Source organism: Castanea sativa, chromosome 12 (assembly GCF_040712315.1).
Source record: "Castanea sativa cultivar Marrone di Chiusa Pesio chromosome 12, ASM4071231v1".
Classification (NCBI taxonomy): Eukaryota; Viridiplantae; Streptophyta; class Magnoliopsida; order Fagales; family Fagaceae; genus Castanea; species Castanea sativa.
The window spans coordinates 22,171,126-22,190,932 of record NC_134024.1 but is presented as its reverse complement, the minus strand read 5'-3'; the positions used below and the strand labels follow the sequence as shown (position 1 = coordinate 22,190,932).

Genomic DNA, 19,807 nt, shown 5'->3' with positions numbered 1-19,807 from the left:
GAACCGATAGATTTGCTTGAAGTTTCCTTACCAACCTTAAATTGGTCACCAAGATCTCTCTCTCTCTCTCTCTCTCTCTCTCTCTCATGTAATATTTTAAAATTTCAATGGTTAGAGTTGGAGTACAAGTTCTCTTTGTTCTTATAATAGACGTGCCAAATTTCCTTACAATCAGATGGTTTTTACTATTCAATTTATAAATTTATCATTTATATTTTATACATGATTTTAAAATGCAAAGTTTTAAAATTTAAATAGTTTATAGATGAGATATACCAATCTTAGATTATCTTGAAATTAAATCTAGAGAGTATTAAAAAAAAGGTAATCTAAATGTTGATTTTACAAATTTGACATGATTTTTCTTTTTGTAAAATGAAAGAAGGAGAAAAATAGATTATATTTATAGGTCTCAAGCCCACCTCAAAATAATGTAATTATATTGTAATAAAGTATATTGAATATAGTATATATTTTATATTCATGAAAAAATTGTTAATATATTGAAGTTCAATTTTGCACCGTTTGTTCTAAATTATTTATTTTTAGAGAGTATTATTTCTTAATTTTGGAGTCAACAAATCTGAGACCACATTATAAATATTCATCCAAGCGAGTTATTGAGTACAAAAATCAAAGAGTCTAGAATTAATGAATTGTAAAAATAAAAATAAAAAGTGCTTCACAATATCAAAGATTAAGAATTGATTTTTTTTTTTTTTTTAAAGTATGGACAATTTACATTTTTTACCTAATAATATTCTTACAAGATTTTTTTAAAGAGTTGACAAATATAAGAATAACTATATATCAATAGTATTTAAATTATATATATATATATATAAGAATTATATTATGCAACTTAATGTATTTCTTTTAAGTATATTTATGCATATGCATGAAATTACAAATTAGTTAAATATAATGAAGCCCAATCTTTGTCATGGCCTAAACATAATCCTACTTGATGTGCAAACAAAGGGCCACAATGGGCAATTGCTCCTTTCGTCAAAACTTTCCAGTAAAATGCCTCTTTTTTGAAACTATCTAGCAAAATGCCCTCATTTTAAACTCGAATTTTAGAAAATCGAGTGATGTGAAATCAAACTTAAAAAAAAAAATACATGGAACTCGAGTTTCATGTAAAATTTCTCACATACTCCATTTTCATCAAATCGAGTTTTTCATTGAAACCCGAATTTTACAAAATTGAGTTTCAAAATAAGGGCGTTTTGCTACATCGTTTGGGCAAAAGTGGCAAATGCACATTTTGGTCGCAAACAAAATAATTCTAATTCTAACTGCACAAGTCTTGTTATGGTGACCTTCTCTATTCTAATCAATTTAAAGCAGAAAGGTCAATATCATACCGGCCGGTATGATCGGTATTTTTCTTACCGATTGGTGAACCAGTACAGAAACACTTACATTTTATTCTGCTTCAAATTTCGGCCAATATCGGACTATACCGGCCTTACCGAAGAAAATCGGGTGTTTGGGCCGGTAAAGAAATAACCAAAAATGCATACCACTAAAAAAGAAAAAAAGCCAAGAAAATGTTATTGCCACCACTTTTAGCCTTGCAACCTTCTCTGTTTCTCCTTCTTGCACTGTTTTAGTTTTACATCCTTCTTCTCACCCCTACTTCTTCTACTTCTCCTCTGTTTTATATGTTTTTCTTGTGGGTGTACTGATGATTTGACTAGAAGGCATGCCAAGTTTATTTCCTTCTTGTTTTGTATGCCGACCAGTGCTCTTCTTAATGCAAAAGTTTAAAAAATATATATTAAAAGTGAGTTTCTAGGACTCGTGGTTGATGGGAGGGTGTTAAGAGTTTGAAAAAAGCTTTGGGTTTTGCCTTTTTCAATGTGAATGACAGCCATGGTCTTTTTGAAATTTAAAATTTAAGTTTTTTTCTTAATTTTTTTAGTTGATTGAATTGTACTCATATGATATGACATTTCAGCTTGTTGTTCAAGAATTAAGCCTTCATTTTATTTTTATATTTATTTACTTTTTATATATTTTTCATTATAAGGATGTGTTTGGATACTGTTTATTTTGTTGAAATTGAAAAATTATTGTTGAAAATACTATAGATAAAGGTAAAAATTAGTTGAAATAATACAGTGGGTAACATGAATAGTGCCAAAAAGTGTTATAGGACCCATAAATAGTAGCAAAAATAAGCTAAATAGTGAAATAATTTTCATTTTTCATTCTACCCCAAACGCACACTAAAACTACATATTTTTTTAGGAATTAATCCAAAGTTAAAAAAGAAGAAGATCTATATATGTACCTGAATATCTATATTATTATTATAATTTTACAATTACACTGTTGGGTTGGGTTAGAATGTAATATTATATATATATATATATATATATATATATATATATAATTAGCGATAATTCCGAAACAATACACCGGTATCAACCGGTACCAAAATATTTTGTATCTATGATCAAACCAAATCAGCTTCTGGTGCGTATTGACTCCCTTGATTTAAAGTCTTCTGGAACATGAAAAAGCTTTTGTAGTTGAACATAAGAAAAGGCAGAAGAGAAATATTGATTACAGTGAGTAGGTGTACGAACAAGTTAGATTTTAGAGAGTAATTTGTAAAGATCTCTAAACCTTGGCAAGAGTACATTTAAACATCATTTTTACTAAAGATTCTAAAAATGACTTGTTTGTGCTTGATAGAAAATGGAGGAACAAAGATTAAAATGAGAACAAAGACAGGAGAGTTACGTGGAAAACCCCATTAATAAGAGGTGAACAACATCGGTGGGAGTAAAGATTTTATGTTTTTATCCCTGAAAAGATGTTGTATTCCTTTTCAGAAAACTGAAAGTTTAACATTTGTAATTTTAGATAAGGTTGCCACTTGCCAGTGGGCCTTAATTAGAAGTTGTCTGCTACAGTAGCTCATAGTCATGGATACAGCTATATATTTTATGCGAGAAGTGTTTCTAGCGAAGCAATTTGTAGCAATAAGCAAAGAACATCATTTATTAGTCTGAAGACTCTGAACTCTGAAATCTCAATAGCACCAGGTACAAAAAGGCTTGAATGTCAAACAAATTTCACTTACTTTTCACAGGAGTGGTTGTTTGAAGCAATGAAATTATACTTTTTACAAGAAAAAGCATTCAAGAGGATGACTATTAGGTAACTTATCAGGAATCTCTTGTATATCCTTGACTCACCATATTTGCATATTAAATAAGTTTAAGGACTTTTAACACTTTCAAAATTAAAAAAAAAAAAAAAATTATCACAATATGATCTTTTGTGATTAAAGTATAATAAAAATGTTGTTGGTGGTAAGTTCATGTAAAAATGATATTATTCAAATCACAATTTATTACCTTAGCAAATTAAGAAAAAAAGGTTACAATGAAATCTCTCTCTGGCATGGCATGCAACCCACAATGAGCCAATCATTTGTCTAAGGTTCAATTTAACCCATAACGAGTCAATTCCTTTGTGAAAGGACACAATTTTTTTTGCCACAACTTTCATCATAACTATAATGTGGTTAACTGTAAATAGTGTAGAAAAAATTATGAATTTATATGAAAGTGATTATTAATCATTCAAGTTGACAATTTCAGTAAATTGTGACAAATGGTTTTATCATAGAAAAATTGAAGAAATAAAGAGCTTGATGTAGTGGGACCATGTGGTCTAGTTGCTAAAATATAAAAATAGTAGAAGTGTGTTTTTAGGACCAAATTTTTTTAGAATTGTATTAAACTTGGCGTGAATGCTCAAGTTTAATTTTTCTGGCTCCATTTGGACCCACACTCTCTGTGAGAGGATGGAACTTTTTTTTTTTTTTTCTTATGAACGTGAGAGGATGGAACTTGGGAGACTCCTCTAACAATGTATAATTTTTATAATTGTAACCTTTTATGTCTCCGGAAGCCATTGGCCCATTGGATAAGGCAGTTCATAAATATATGACCATGTATGCCGAAAAGGCAAAAAGAGAAAAGGAAAAGAAAGGTACAATATATAATTTTGGCTATCATTGCGTCTGATATAATTATAATAGTATTATTATCAATAAGTACTATGACATAATAATTTTTTTTTAAAAATAATCGTTTTGTATCATGTATCTCCAAAAAAAAATTTAAAAACTGTCAAAATGGTGATTAGTAGTAATCTTAATGAAAATGATGTTACACTAATTACAACCTATCATTTTAACAAGTTATGAAATTTATTGTGTTCATAGCACTATTATAAGATTATAATTAAGGCCAATAGGTTTCAAGAGTTCCTATTTAACTAATCCAATATTTCCACCCTGCTAGTGTCTAAAAAAAAGATGGTAAACTATGTATTTGGTTCTTATTTTATACATCATATTTCAATTTGGTTCCTAATTTGTTAAGTATCGTATCATAGTTGGATGAAAATTGCTGATATGACAAATGACTAAAATAAAAAATTAGTTTATTGCCACATCAACGAAAATTAATTTTTTATTTTGGTCTTTTGCTAGGTTAGCAATTTCCATCTAAGAGATAAAAGGCAAAAACTAAATTAACACGGCATTGAAAGGTTAAAAATCAAATTGAAATACAATGTAAAAGATAAGAATCAATTACGCAGTTTAACAACAAATAAAAAGGTTTTCTAAACTAAAATATGAAGCAAGTCCAGAAGTTTGAATTAGTTGGAAATTTAGAACTGTTATCCATATTGCGAGTGCAAAATAATAGTTCCTCCATCTTCATTACCAAATTTTAAGCTTTATAGATTGAAAAGACAGACCAAAAAGGACTCTCTTTATCTTTTTGCTTTTTTAATTTGCTGGGAAGTCTTTATAGGAGAATATCCGAACAGAATTGTAAATATAATGAATGCATGTGGTTCATACCAAACTCATTTTAGCAAAGCTCAATGTTGGTTAGCATGTGGTTCATACCAAACTTACTTAATGTTGACAAAATCTTAGGACTAGCAAAGATTTTAGGTATGTCACTAGCCCAACATTAACAAAGGTTAATCTACAATTACAAAGCCCAGTCATAATCTCATTAGTCATTACTGTATTGTGCATGCCCAATGTGACTTAAACGTGGGCAAGTACTTGTACTACAGTACAATACCCAAGTGCGAGACCGATGGAATCTGGAATTGGCTTTTTCTTTCTTCTCATGACTAATTCTTCATGCACATGTGAAAAGGAAGAAAATTATACCCAAAAGATTTCATCAAATAGTCTTAGTCAAACAAGCTAAATTTTAACATTGTGCAAGTTGATTAACTTGTGCGAAGATTGGTGGATAGTTAGATTCTTTCTGTTGTACATTTCGTGCTTTTTGTATCTTCCTCTGTCTTCTCCTCTCTTGGGTTTGGGTATTGTATAGTAGGTTAATCATTTTATTAAATAGATCAACGTCGCCTTGTTGTTCTCCTATTTTATTTCTATCATATTTTTCAATAATTCGAAGAGTATCATAATTGAAATATATCAAACCAAGATTGAACTCTAGATAAGAGATAAGTTTAGCTTAACAGAGGTAAGATGATTTAACTTATGTTGAAGTTTACAAAATCATTGTGTCTTGTTTTACTAAAGGTAATCATGATTTGACTTAGGTTTAATGATTTCATAAGAAACAAGATCATCTACATATATATGAAGTGCTTTTGTTAATTCAAAAGTAATGGAATTTGCTATAACGTTGGATGGTACAACGGAAAACGTAAAGCACTACGTTATGCATTTTCATTGTCAAAAAATAATTATGAGTTGTGCAAAGATCACAATTTTTTTTGCCATAATTCTAATGTGATAGACTATAAGTAGCCGTTTATCACTTTCAAATAAATCTATAATTTTTTATCTGTTACTCAAAGCTTACTACATCAGAATTATGGCAAAATTGGGGCATTTTCTCTATAATTATATGGTTATACCTATGAGTGTGGTCCAAAAGTGTTTCATCGGAAAAATATAAATAGCCAGGAAAAGAGATGAGACTAAAAAAAAGAACCAAGAAGATTTGAGTACATCAAACTTGTAAAGTTGAATTTATTCAACTATGTGTTGGTTTTAATCTGTGCCAAATTTGCTTGTAATTCAGCATTTAGAAATCTTGTATTTAGGTGGGAATAATGTAAGGGTCGTGTGTGAGAGAGTGTGAAGATTTGATCAAGAGTGTGCAACAAGAAATGACTCACAACTGGAACTCACAACTGATTCACGAGTGGTGACTCGCAAAACTGTAGCACACATGTGAAACATACAGGAAATTGAAGGGTCAAGATAGCTGGATCACTACAGGACAAAACGTATAGTCTGGCCAGTTTGGTAATTGGCGACTGGAACTCGCGACTCATCCCAATCGCGAAATGAGTCGCTAGTGCACCTTGTTTTAATGAAAACTGACTTTTCACTTTTCTCCTCCTACCCTACTATAAATACCCTTATACCCACGATATGTAAAGAGTTTCCAGAGAGAATTTTGAGAGAGAAACCCTAGAGAAAAACAAGATTGATTCATCCACAATATTATACATTTGGTTCTTCAAATTCCTCAACTCTCACCCTCTCTATTGTCATACCTATGAGAGGATTATAAACCAAATCCTTACCTCACCAAATTTAGAATAGTGAGAAGGTTCTTGGTGTTTGGGAAGCAGTTCAAAAGAGAACCAATCATATTTGTTGATGCAATGGGCTAATTGCGGGATCCAATAAGCTAGAGAAGACACAGTTCGATGTAACCTTGTTGGAGCAAGAAGCTTGGACAGCTTAGGTGCATTGGGTAGATTAGGCTTGGAGGGTCTATTGTTATTTATGTATTCCAACTGATTTTCTAGTGGATCATTTGCCGCTTGGAGGGCAGCGGAGAGGTTTTTCGTAGAGTTTTTCGGTTTCCTCTTTAATAACACATGCTGGTGTTATCTTATATTTGCATCTCTCTTTCCCTTATTTTTTGCTTTTAATTACTGCTGAGTTGTGATTAAGATATGGCTTAGAGTAGTTTGCTTATTTGGGTATTACTTATATTTCATATTCCACACATATATTGTTTGAATATAAGCTTGTATTGGATATTTTGAATTTGAGGGTCTAAACAATCACTTGTATTTATACACTAAGTGAGCTTTCAAAACTACTTAGAAGCATTATTTACGTTGTAATCTGTCAAAAAATAAATGGAAAAGCTATACAGAAAGCTAAGTTACGATCCTAAATACAAAGAAGAAGGTAGTCAAATAAATTAATGAGCAAAACAAGAAAAAGAAAAAGAAAGTAAGACTAATTGATTTAGAATACTTGCAATCACTCCCCGAGTGTCGATGCCAAGAATCCATTGTATAATTTAGTCCTCAATATACATTGGTTATACCTCACACACATAAGATGATTATTTTCAATAGGTGTATACATCGACATGTAATTGTTGAAATGAACATCCACCACATACCGAAATTTATCTCTCATCTTCACGTTGGCTACAACCATTTTTATTCCCGTATCTTACTAAAGAGAAAATCACATTGAATGTTAGAGATTCACTTTTATTTTTTTTCTTTTCAGTAAAGATGTTTGAAATTGCTACTACAAATTTGGCAATAAGTAAATCATATATCAATCCCAAAAGATAAGAAGAAACAACTCTAGTAGGTGTAAAAGAGACACTAGCAATGCATGTGACATGACACATGTCATCTTCCGTTGGTGGTTAGAGGTCAAGGCTTCAAAAATATTTGTAACCAAACATTTTCCATGTTCTTATTTAGTGGAAACAGTTTGGCTCCAAATATGTTTGTAGCCTTGGGGCTCAACCACCAATAGAAAGATGACATGTGTCTTGTTTTGTACAATGCACATGACTCAATTGTTTAGTTGGGCTAAATGAGTCATATGCATTGCACATGATATGAATGAATGTCATCTTCCACTTGGTAGTTGGATCCCAAGACTCTAAATATATTTGAAGCCAAATTTTGTTCGTTTTGTTAGGCTTGGCTAGTGTTTTAAGCCAATAGGTACATTGGGTCAAATCTGTAAGTGTTTTCATATTAAGAGTTACAAGTTTTTTTTTTTTTTAGAAGGAAGACACTGAGTTATTTTATTCCAAAATGGTGGCTATATCAACATGAACAAAAGAGAAAACTGATTGTGGAACATCCTACATCCATATTACATTATCTGTGTAATTTACTACTAGTTTAGTCAAATAATGTGCAACTTTGTTATCATCTCTCTTAACATGAGAGTAGGATAATTTAGAAAAAAGGTTCTAAAAAACACACGTATCCGAAATAAGCAAACCACAGGAAGACAAGCTCCTCTTCAAACCATTCATCACAATGCTTAAGTCACCCTCAATTACCACTCTGTCGCAGGCAACCAAAAATAAAACATATACTCTTAAAAATATATGTAGTAGTGCGAGTAAGGATCGTTCCTAAGAAGAGTATCTAGCCTAGTTCTATGCTACGTGAACAAGGAGGGGGGGTTGAGTATAATGAAAACAATTTTAAGAAAAAACAACTAAAGAACAATTCAAATTAAAGTATCGAATTCAATCAAAAGAACAAATCTTGGTCTAAGTCAACATCCACCACTAGAATTTTACAACTGATAATCAATGCAAGTATATATCAATTCACACTTTGAATATTCACGATTGGAACTATTTTCCTATCTCTCCTTAGTCACAGTTAATTAGAAAATAAGCGATCTAATAAACCCTAACTACTAAACAACCCAAGACAAGCGCTAAAGCTTTAATCTAGTAGCAGCCTTAAGAATTAGAGAGATCGATGAAACTAAACAACACAAACACAAGTGGTTGTATTTAATTTAATCGAGCATTCTTCCTAAGATCCAATAATTTCTGACGCAACAAATCATTAAATCTTGGTTGCTTCACAAATTAGAGAGATCAAACAATTACAGATTTGATATCTAATATAGCAGTAGATTGCAACAAATAATAAACTAGTAGGCCTCCTAGTAATTAAACGAGACAATCATGAAAATAGGCATAAAAGAACATCTGATATACAAAGCATAGATTGAACAATAAAAACAAATTAGATCTCATAGTTTTATTGATTTTGAGGCTTTCATTTCCTTCAGCCAAGTATAAAAGTTTAGCCAAGCAGGGCATGACAGAAACTAAAAGGAGAAGTAAGGGGAGAGAAAGGCATGTGTATCCAATCTGATTTCTCCTCCCCTCTTTTACACGTTAATTCCTCCTTTCCCAAGCCTACAGAATCTCCTAAAAATATTTTAAATAATAATATCCAATCTAACTAATTAAGGAAAATATTAAAAATAAAACAAAGTTCTAATATAACTAGGAAAGTGGTGTTTTTTCAGTTGGAATTTTCGTGCACCAGATCTGGAAGCTTCTAAAAATAAACCACATCAACTATTAGAATTTCAAGCAAATGAACATTTCAGAACATCAACAGTGCAGGTGCAGCAACTTCAAGCCCGATTTCGACCTTGATGCATCCAGTATCTCTCAAAACTCAAAACATGAAAGTTGTAGAGCTTTTTCTTTGCGTTCCATAGCATCTTTCATCTCAATTAGAGCTCTGATGAAAGAGTTATGCCTAGATTACAAACGATGTTGAAACTGTCCAAAATCACCCAATTAGCTACGTTTTGCACTTAATGCCTCCATTTGCATCCTAAATCAAAATATAAGAATAATTAGTACATTTAAGCACCAAATAAGTATAAAAGACTAAACATTAAGGGAGAAAAATATGACAATTTTCATTCTCATCATTTCCCATGTTAGGTGGGCAGGTAATAAACCTGCGCATATTTTAGCTCAATATGCCAAAGGGTTAGATAGTTTTATAGCTTGGGTAGAGGAGGATCCAGTTATCATTGAGTCGGCTTTGGCTCAAGATGTATTGAATTTATATTCATCTTAATAAAGTTACTAGTCATTTCATAATATATATATATATATATATATATATATATATATAACAGTGGAACCTCTGGAATCCTACTATATATAGTGATTTTCCTCAAAAACTCCTAGTCCACATGAACCAAAACCCTTTCGCACTCTAATGAACCTCCTCAAAAATTTTTAGTAGTGAATTCAGTAGAAAGGATCTTTGTGATTTCAAGAAAGGTTTAAAGCTCAAAGAGTTAATAATAATACACACTTTGTTTCCTTGTTCTTACTCTAGGCACAAGGATGATTTTTTAACCTTTACTTTTAAGAATAAGGCTTCAAGATTTGATTTTTCTCACCCAAAAAAAAAAAAAAAGCTTCAAGATTTGATGTTTTTAGCTCCAATGCTTCCTTTGTTATTGGATTTGTGACCAAAAAAAAGAAAAAAAAAAGAAAAAAAAAGAAAAGAAAAAAGCATGCACTAGTATGGTTGGCACTGATATGGAAATCCATGCGTTCTCAATGTATTCTTGAATTTTCGGTGTATATCTGTTGTAGTACCACTTTGCCTCCAACAAATAGGATCTACATAAATCTGTCCACTGAAAATTTTATAGTGGAACCATGAATTAGTGGCAGTATAATACAATGAATTCAAGAAGAAAATGTTAATGATTAATATTGACAAATTTAGAAGTCAAGTCCATACGACTATTTTGAGGTATCTAATGATGTGAAATCTGTGTTCCTTAAGGGTATCAAATGCCATTTCCTTAATTGAATTATGAAGAGCAAGGAAACATATCTCCATATAATATGGGAGTTGATTCATTGCATCGATATCCCATCTGGAGCCCCAGGAGGGGTGGCCTAGCGGTAAGGATCTCACGCACATGCGCAATCATCCCTCATTCGAACCTTGGCGAGTACTGGGGATGGGAGGTGAGAGCACTCATGCGTTGCACCTTACTGCTAGCTTTCTTGGGGTGCTAAGGTGAGGTTTGTGGCACCCCAATCAGAATAGCTATGGCTCAATCCAACATTACCTAACAAGAGGGTGCTCCTATGGTCATGCACAAGAGGGTGAGTCACACATGGTCGCCCCCGCCCCCCTTCTATTTATCAAAAATCTGGAATAACAAAAAGTACCCATGAGTCTATATATCAAGATAGCTTTGAAGCAGTTGAGTAGTAGTGTCATTAATACCAATAATAATTTTATGCATCTAATATGTGCATTGTTTCCTCTCAAAACTCTCAAAATGTGAGAACCTCACAATTGTGGGACCCATCTATTATTGATAGAATGACGATTATATCAAACGCATGAGATGTCTTCTCTATTATTTCAAACCTCTCAACAACATCTGTGAAGGGTTCAAGTTCATCCAAAGTGCCATATACATCATAAACATCATATATTGTTGTTATCAAGGCGTTGACCTTTGTTGTTATTCTCCTACAATATCCAAACTGGGGCTAAAATATTGTTCCCACTATCCAAAAAAAAATAATAATCTCCATCAGCTAGCCTATACCTCCCAAAGCTCAACTTCTCTGCAAGGTTTGTGCTCTTCCACCACCTTTGTTTAAAACAAAGAAGAATAGACGAGTGTCAAAATTATAGCAATTAATCACCTTTCAGATTAGATCTGCTTGGTGGGCTGCTTGTACCATATTGAAATTCAATTCTGAAAACTCAAGCAAGATAGGGTTCATGTCTTGTCTGCTTCTATGTATGTCAAGGAATGGCTCGCCATAGCGGCAAGATTTTTATCTTTATTTTGGTTGACATATTCTTTTAGATGTTCGTTTGAGAAATTTCTTGCTTCTTCCAAGATATTTTCACCTGCTATTGAAAGGAATGAGGCTTCATACAATGATAGCATACCCCTCGTATCCTCATAGAGGCATGCCTTGAAATTCTCTCTCTTCCTTAAAACAATTGAAAACTTCTGCAATAAACAGCACAAAAAACAACATTCCTTAACTACATATAACATGTTTGTATACCAAAAAATAAATAAAAAACTTCAGTACAATTCCTTACCTTAGCTTTCTCAATTAGATTCACTCACGTAGTTGTATTATTTAAATGATATATGTAAACAATGTTAGTTACGCTCTATTTGTTTTCAAGAAGAATATTTTTCGGAAAATGTTTTCCCATTTCTTTGTGTTAGTTTGCAGGTGAAATATGGTTAAACTTGTAAAATATTTTCCGTTAACCTTAAAATCCTTTATAAAAGTTGTAAAACACTTTACCTTTAAAATTTTGGGTAAACACTTTACAAAAACACACTATGGCTTCGCTCACTCCATTTGGTGGCTAGGTCACTCGTCCGGAGATCTGAGCCACCGCTCCGATGGCCAGTGTCGTCGTTTAGACAACTGGTGTTGGTGATTCGATCATTAAAAGATATTTTTTGACAACCAATGTCAGAGGTTCGATAATCAAAGTTGTTGTTCCGGTTGTCGGAGACATCATTTTGGCCATTAGTACCAGTGGTCTGTTCATTGAAGACACAGCTTCGGCGGCGGCCACTAGAACCATTGTTATGGTTGTTAGTTCCGGCAATCTAGTCATTAGACCTTTGGCACCGGGGACTCTGATGGTTGAGCCACCAATTTTGGTGGTTTGCTTGAAAAAATTAACTTAGCATAGTGAACGCCTGAAAACGTTTTAATGGATTTCTAAATGTGTTATGGATATTCTCATGTGTGTGTTGTTTTCAATTTCAACACATAAGAATTTTGGTTTAAGCACCAAGCCACCATTACCTTTGTTGATTTCTTGAGACAATTACACTAAAGGGAGATTTAAGTTGAAAAACACCTTTTTTTATGCATGATAGAATATCAATTAAGTGAGACATATTATTACAACCTAGTGAGAGATTGTTGTATATATACTATATAGGGATATATAAGAATAGGTTGTAATAATGATGATATAAGTTTAGAGAGTATTCATTTGTAAAATGAATAAAATGGAATTTTGAGATTTGTAATTTTTTTTGTTAATTCATGTTCCAGGATGTTCAATCTATCAAGACTTTTGCTCAATTGATTGAAGTAGTGAGAAAGGCTTCTCAATTAGCCAAAGCTTTTGCTCAATTGATCGAAGTGGCCAAGAAAATTGATCTAAAACTTCTTCTTGACTCGAAATATTGATGCTCGATTCTTGTTCGATCAATTAAAAAGAGCCTTTAATTGATGCTCAATTCCTCTCAATCAATTAAGCTTCGTAAAACTATTTTTGCAAAATTTGTGGTAACCGTTCTAAATGTTGGGAAAGGTTTTAAATCTTATGAACAGTTTTACAAGGCATCTTAACTCTCCATTCATACCTCTTGAAGGGAAACAACCACATGTGTATATATAAGTTAATGTTCACTTAATAGATTATTGAATAGAAGAAGTTTTCTCTCTCCCTAAAATAGTTTCTAAAAAACACAATAAATCTTGTGGGTCTTCTTCAAAATTGCTATTTGTAGAACTCAATAACTTGGTTGTATCATTGTGACAAATTTGTAGAAACTTTTTAGCAACTTGCGTATAGGGACAAATATTGTCTAAAGATAACATTTAATTATACCTCCAAGTCAATCATAACTTCTGTTTACTTCATTTTATTCTTTCATTATTACTCTTTGATTATTATTATTACTCTTTGATTGGGTGAAATCCCAAACAGGAAGAACAAGGAAACTTACCACTTCTGGATGTTTTAAGTGAGAAAGGAACTTTAGATGTGACAGGTACTCTAGCGAAATTGTGGATAGGGAGTGAGTCAAGGAGGGTATGAGCCATTGACAAAGGTACTTGGAAAAGCTTACTGTAGTTTTTGGGTGGAATGAGTTACTTGAGGAACATTTACTTCAGACACACATAGCAGAGATTTGCAATTGGCACGTACCCAGGCACATGAAATTCATGACCCTTATAAAAGAATATTCTCAGATTGTATCATAGCTTTTTGAGATAAAGGCTGTAACTTGTTAGTCGTAACGTGTATCGCATTAGTGTAAAATATCATGTGCGAAAGTGTCCTCTTTTTTCTACCAAAAAAAAAGTGTCCTCTTTTTGGGCCCATTACAAGGATACGGCCACGTGGCTCGCAGTATTAGATCTTTTTCGGATGTCACCTTCGATAACAAGTCAATAACATCCAGCAAATGCTTTAAATCGGTAGTTTGGATTCGGGTAAATTATTGCACGTGGATCCTACATGGAAAAGCAACAAGAAGTAAAATATGTTCACTTTTGGGAGATAATCTCGAATCCACGCATGTTCTTTAAATCCAAATGAAGAACAAGCATGAAATCCATCAAAAATAAAGACAAAAGCTTGTAATTTTATTAATATGAAAACTGAATTACTTTGAAGGTTATAATGCCTTTCCTTTTAATAGAAAATCAGTCCTAGGGTTCTAGGAGACGTTTAGAAAATCCTGAAGCACTCTTAGAGTAGCTTGGAAAACACCCTATATAAAAACTCTAATTATATTCTACCACATCATGTGGTACTTTGTACATTGTCAGATTAAAAAAAAATTAAATCTTAATAATGAAGACATCCTTTGAGAAAAATAACAGGAAAATCACCCTTTTTATAAAAAAATTAAAAAAATCACCCTTTATTAGTGGCATCGATAACCCTTTTAAATGTATAAATAAGATTAAGAAATCCCAAGTGACTAATCTTTTTCAATTAGCACAACAGTTATTCAAGATACCCAAAAATGGTTTCCTTTTTTAACTTGGATAAATTACATTGCATGTAGATCTTACTTTTAGATTTTTGGTTAAAGTAGTTGGAACTGGAGGCTTATCTGCTTATTTGTGGAGCTTGTCCTAATGTGATCTTCTATCTAATGTTTTGGTCAAAAGTCCAATGCCAGTTAAGATACTAATTGACTGTTTAGATTGAGGAGAGAGGGAGAGGGAGCAAGAAGATTAGATTAAAGTTGGTTAAAACTACACTAATTTCTGGTTAACTCTATTATACTTCTCTTCAATCCAAACAAACCACAAATGCGATCGTCTATTTATGGTTTTTGTCAAAAGCAATTCAATCCTAGGATACTAAAAATTTCTCCACTTCTTAATGTGATAATTAAATTTTTGATTTGAACAAAATGACTCATATAAATTTATTATTGACACAACTTTTATTATGTACTATTAAAACAAATCATATTAATAACTATATAAAAAAAACTTATAAAATGTTAATCACTCAATTTTTTATTGTATGTCAAAGTAACCCTCTCAAATACAATAAGCTTAATGCAATAACAAATTTTGTAATATTTGTCACAACTATTTAGATGGTCGGTTGTGATTAGTATACAAAAAAAGTGATATTGGTGGTGTTTTCATGTGAAATTAATATTGCACTAATCACAATCTGTCAACTTAATAAATTGTAAAAATAAAAAATAAAATTTTTTTTTTCCATACCATTATGAGAAAGTCTAGAGATCCTTAGAAAATCAAAAGATATAGAAAGGTTAAGAATACAATTTTTGTACAATAACTATTGTTACAACTCTAATAATATCGATTTTGAGTGACGGAGAAAAAATTCATATAAAAGTGATTGTCTATTGCTAATAGTCAACTACTTCAACAAATTTTAGCAAAATTTGTGATCGTCTAAGAAATTTATATACAATTATTGCCTCAAATAAAGATAACTTTTCTTACCTAACAAAACTTTCGTGGAGGAAAGTTATTGGCCAAAAATATCTTGGATAACATCGGCTGTGATCATTATCCTTCAGATTTATTATCGTCGAATTATATTAAAGTAATAACCTTCTAGAATAAAGTAGACAAAAGAATATTTTTGACCTTTAAAGTGTGGAATTGTTTTTATTTTAGTTCTTAACATTTGAACAATTTTTTTTTTTTTTTGATAGGTAATCAAAAGAAATATTATTAATGTACTAATTCCTTTTCTTATTGACCCTTATATATTTTAAAATTTTTACTTGGGCCATATGATTGATTCAGTATCTATTTGGCCCTTTACGTTTCAAATTTTTATTTTCATGAAAGACTAAAATGAATTGTCAAAATGAAAATTTAAAATGTGAAGGTTGAAACAAAAAACTAAATCAAACACAAAGGATCATAATAATAACTTTAACACGTAAATGATCAATATAAAAACAAAATCAAATATGAATAACTAAAATGAAAATTTTAAAATGTAAAGAGCTAAAATGAAAATAACTCTGAACTTTAATGACCGAAAATGTACTTTAATCAATTAGTTACTAGTCATAATTAAGTAACTTCCTTCGGGAACAATTTAACAAAACTTCCATGGAGGAAGTATTAATACTGGGTAGCCTTTATTCCTATAGTATTATTGGCTACAAAATATTGTGAACCCTTGGTCCTCTGCATTTAGTATTGCCAAAGACTAATTATTAGTACATACACTAAATTCTAAAATAAATTGACAAATTATGTCAAAGTAAAACCGTGTCAAGTAAAACCACCGCTCTCCCTTGGTGTGATGGTCACTCTACAAGTATAAATGTTTATTGGGTGTAGGGGGTAAGGCTGAGGTTCAAGTTTTCAGGAGAAAGGTTCAACCACATATACACTTAGATTAAGTTAAAGCAAAACTCTTGTGCGCTCATTGACATGTGGGCCCCACAGGTCAGGCCCACATGTCAATGAGCGGATGTGAATCCCTTTCCAAAATAAAGACATCTAATGAAGTAACCTCATACATTAAAAAATATTGTGAACCCTGCCCTACTTTATATGAAAGTAACATAATAACCTTGAATAAAGACAATTTTTCATACTCCATAGCTAACTTTTAATAGTAATGCTAAAACCACAACTTTTGCTATAACTTGCTTATATGGCATGTTGTGACTTGTGAGTAGTAGAGTAAAAATAGTGTGTCTATTTGAGTCCACAACTCCGCTACTCACAATGACTTGCCACTTAAGCAAGTTTTGCCAAAAAATTTAGTCCTAGTATTACTCAAACTTTTAACACACGAGAAAAAATTCCATGGAGAAGGCGTTGCCTTTATTGACCACAAAATATTATGGAGCCTCTCTATCCGCATGGTATTATTCTGCCCTGAATATTGTGGACCCGTGCTATATAGCAAGTATTGAGAACGAGTAGCTAAATAATCACGTTTTTAACGAAGTTCTAGATTTTTAGTTACATAGCAACTATAAGTATTGAGAACGAGTAGGTAAATAATCACGTTTTTTTTTTTTTTTCATCAAAAAAAAAAAATAATCACGTTTTTGATGAAGTTCTAGATTTTTAGTTACATAGCAACTATATGTATTGAGAACGAGTAGGTAAATAATCACGTTTTTGATGAAGTTCTAGATTTTTAGTTGCATAGAACTTACATGATTATTAAATTGTTTAAATTATAAATTTTTATAGTTTAAAATTATATATAAAATATAAACTTATAGATAATATCATCATATAGTAAACTAACCTTGTGAGCACGTGCTCAAATGTTTTTCTATATTTTTAGGTAAAGGTTAATAATTTACATCTATTATAATTTTTTTTTTTTTTCAAACAAATAAAAATGATAACTTATAGAGATAAGCAGTAACTGTAATTTTGTTTTGAACATAAAGGAAAAAAAAATATCCTAAATTTTAGGAGTTCTCTTTTTTAATTTTAAATGAAAATTGTTATTTGAAATTTATGACCCTATTTTTAAATAAAGTTACCCTTCATTAGTGAGGCTGTTTTTGAACCACATAAATGTCCAGTTGAAAGAGAAGAATCCTCTTATATATAGTATAGATAATATCCAACTGACACAAAATTTAATATATGTATTAAGAAAATAAAGAACATGCAATTTTGAAGTAAACTTATAATGTTGGTGATTATTTCTTGGAATAAGTATTTTTCTTGTATTAGATGGGATGAATTCTGAAGTAATTTGTACTCTGGAATTTTGAAAATTGAACTCTGAAGTAAAACTGTAAAAATGGAAAAATTGAAACATTTTAGATTGCTTGAATTTTGTCTATAGGAGTTGTTTGTAACTGCATTTGATGAAAATGGGTAGTGCCTACGAGAAAATGTTCCTAATTAACTTGTAACGTGCTTCATTATGATTTATTAAATTTATAATAGGTTTAGTTTAAGAATCTTATTAGTCAGTAATGAATAAAATAATATATATGCCGGAGATTTTGGGGTTAATATTATTATTGCATGAAAGATGATAACGTGAGTATGCAATTGAATATATATCTAATGGTGTAGACACCCTATTTCATTCCTCAATCATGATTCATATCTTTTTGTAGGTGCATCCCCCAATGGTGAACTAATTGAACGAGCATACACTCTCAAATCTCTCTCTTATCTATTGTGTTAATTAACTTTGCTCTTAATTTTATTTCTACTCATGCTTTCATATATTCTTCAACTCTGTTTTATCAAATTCTGAATTTTAAAATATACAAAAATTCTCATTTTATTTCTTGTCCAAACTCCAAACTCCACATTTCTATTTAAACTGACTGTGTTTTATTTTAAAGTTTAATCACAAAATCAAATTTTCACTTTGTCCAGCATTTGATAACATTTGATTTTTGTGTTTAAAAAAAGAAAGGAAATTAAAAAAAAAAAAAAAAAAAAAAAAAAAAAAAAAACAACAACAACAACAACAACAACATCAAAACAACAAAACAAAATCTAGTGCTGCTAGTGAGGGTGAGACGTAAACTGTGCAGTGATGCTACAATGTACTCCACCTGCAAAATCAAACAAGAAAAATTCTCATGCTCGGTCTTGGCATTGAAAGTATGGAAGAGACAATGCCAACGGCTAGCAGCTTAGAAATAAAAGGCAAGAGGTTATGAAAAAAAGGGTGGCTCTCCAGTTTTAAAAAGGAAAATCTTTGAGGGAGAGAGACTCAGAGGCCCTCTGGTATTCATTGAAAATCCAAAGTCTCTTGAGAGGAGAGGTAGAAACACAAAAGATACACAAACATTCAAATAACCTTTCCTCTCCAAAAGTTTTTTTACCATTTTATGTCCATTTTTATTGTTCTTGATTTGTATTTGAATATTTGAATTTAGTTTAGTGATAAAAATAAGGTGAAATTACATTATTAGTCCCTATAGTTTATCCTACTCCAATTCAAATCTTTATCCTAAACCAGTACAAAAAAATCTCCATTTGCATTATGATTTATTCATCAATACAATATTTACAGTCACCAGCAGCAACAGTACTTGCACTTCAAGGCCTACCTGCACTTTTGTTTCCCCCCTTCAAGGCCTACTAGAACTTCACCCATGGTGGGTCGACGTTTGGCTCAAGGACAAGGTACTAGAGGTCTAGAATGATCAACGGTGCCACGTCGGACGAGGACAAGGTGACTCTAGTGTACAAGTTTAAAGATATCTGCGAGCTTCTAAGATCGTCGCATGCGAGTATTGTGAATGAGGTCTTGGAGTTTTTACTCAAGCACCTCGACAACAAGAGCCCCATTGTTAAAAAAAAGGTATGATTGTGATTATGAATTTGTGTTTCTGTTTGTGTTTTTGATTTGTGGTGCTTGGATTTGGCGTTTAGGTTGGGTAGTAGAATAAAGAACTTGGGTTTTAGGTATTTGGTTGTTGGGAAATAAGTTTTTTGAATTTTGTTGTTTTAAGCTTTGTTTGATGAATAATCTTTTTCTTAATTTTTTTTAATTATCTAATGCAGCTCAAGATGTTAAGAATCGTGTGAATTGAGTTGTTTTATTACGTTGAAATTATCTTTAAATCCATACAATGAAAAACATCAACGTACCATGGGTGAAGTGCAGGTAGGCCTTGAAGTGCAGGTACTATTGCTGCTGGTGACTGTAATTATTGTAT

General features: G+C 31.6%; 1 pseudogene; it reads right to left on the bottom strand.

Moving 5' to 3' along the window:
• Positions 1-10,235: 10,235 nt before the first annotated feature.
• On the bottom strand, positions 10,236-13,724 carry LOC142620365 (myrcene synthase, chloroplastic-like; annotated as a pseudogene).
• Positions 13,725-19,807: the final 6,083 nt, after the last annotated feature.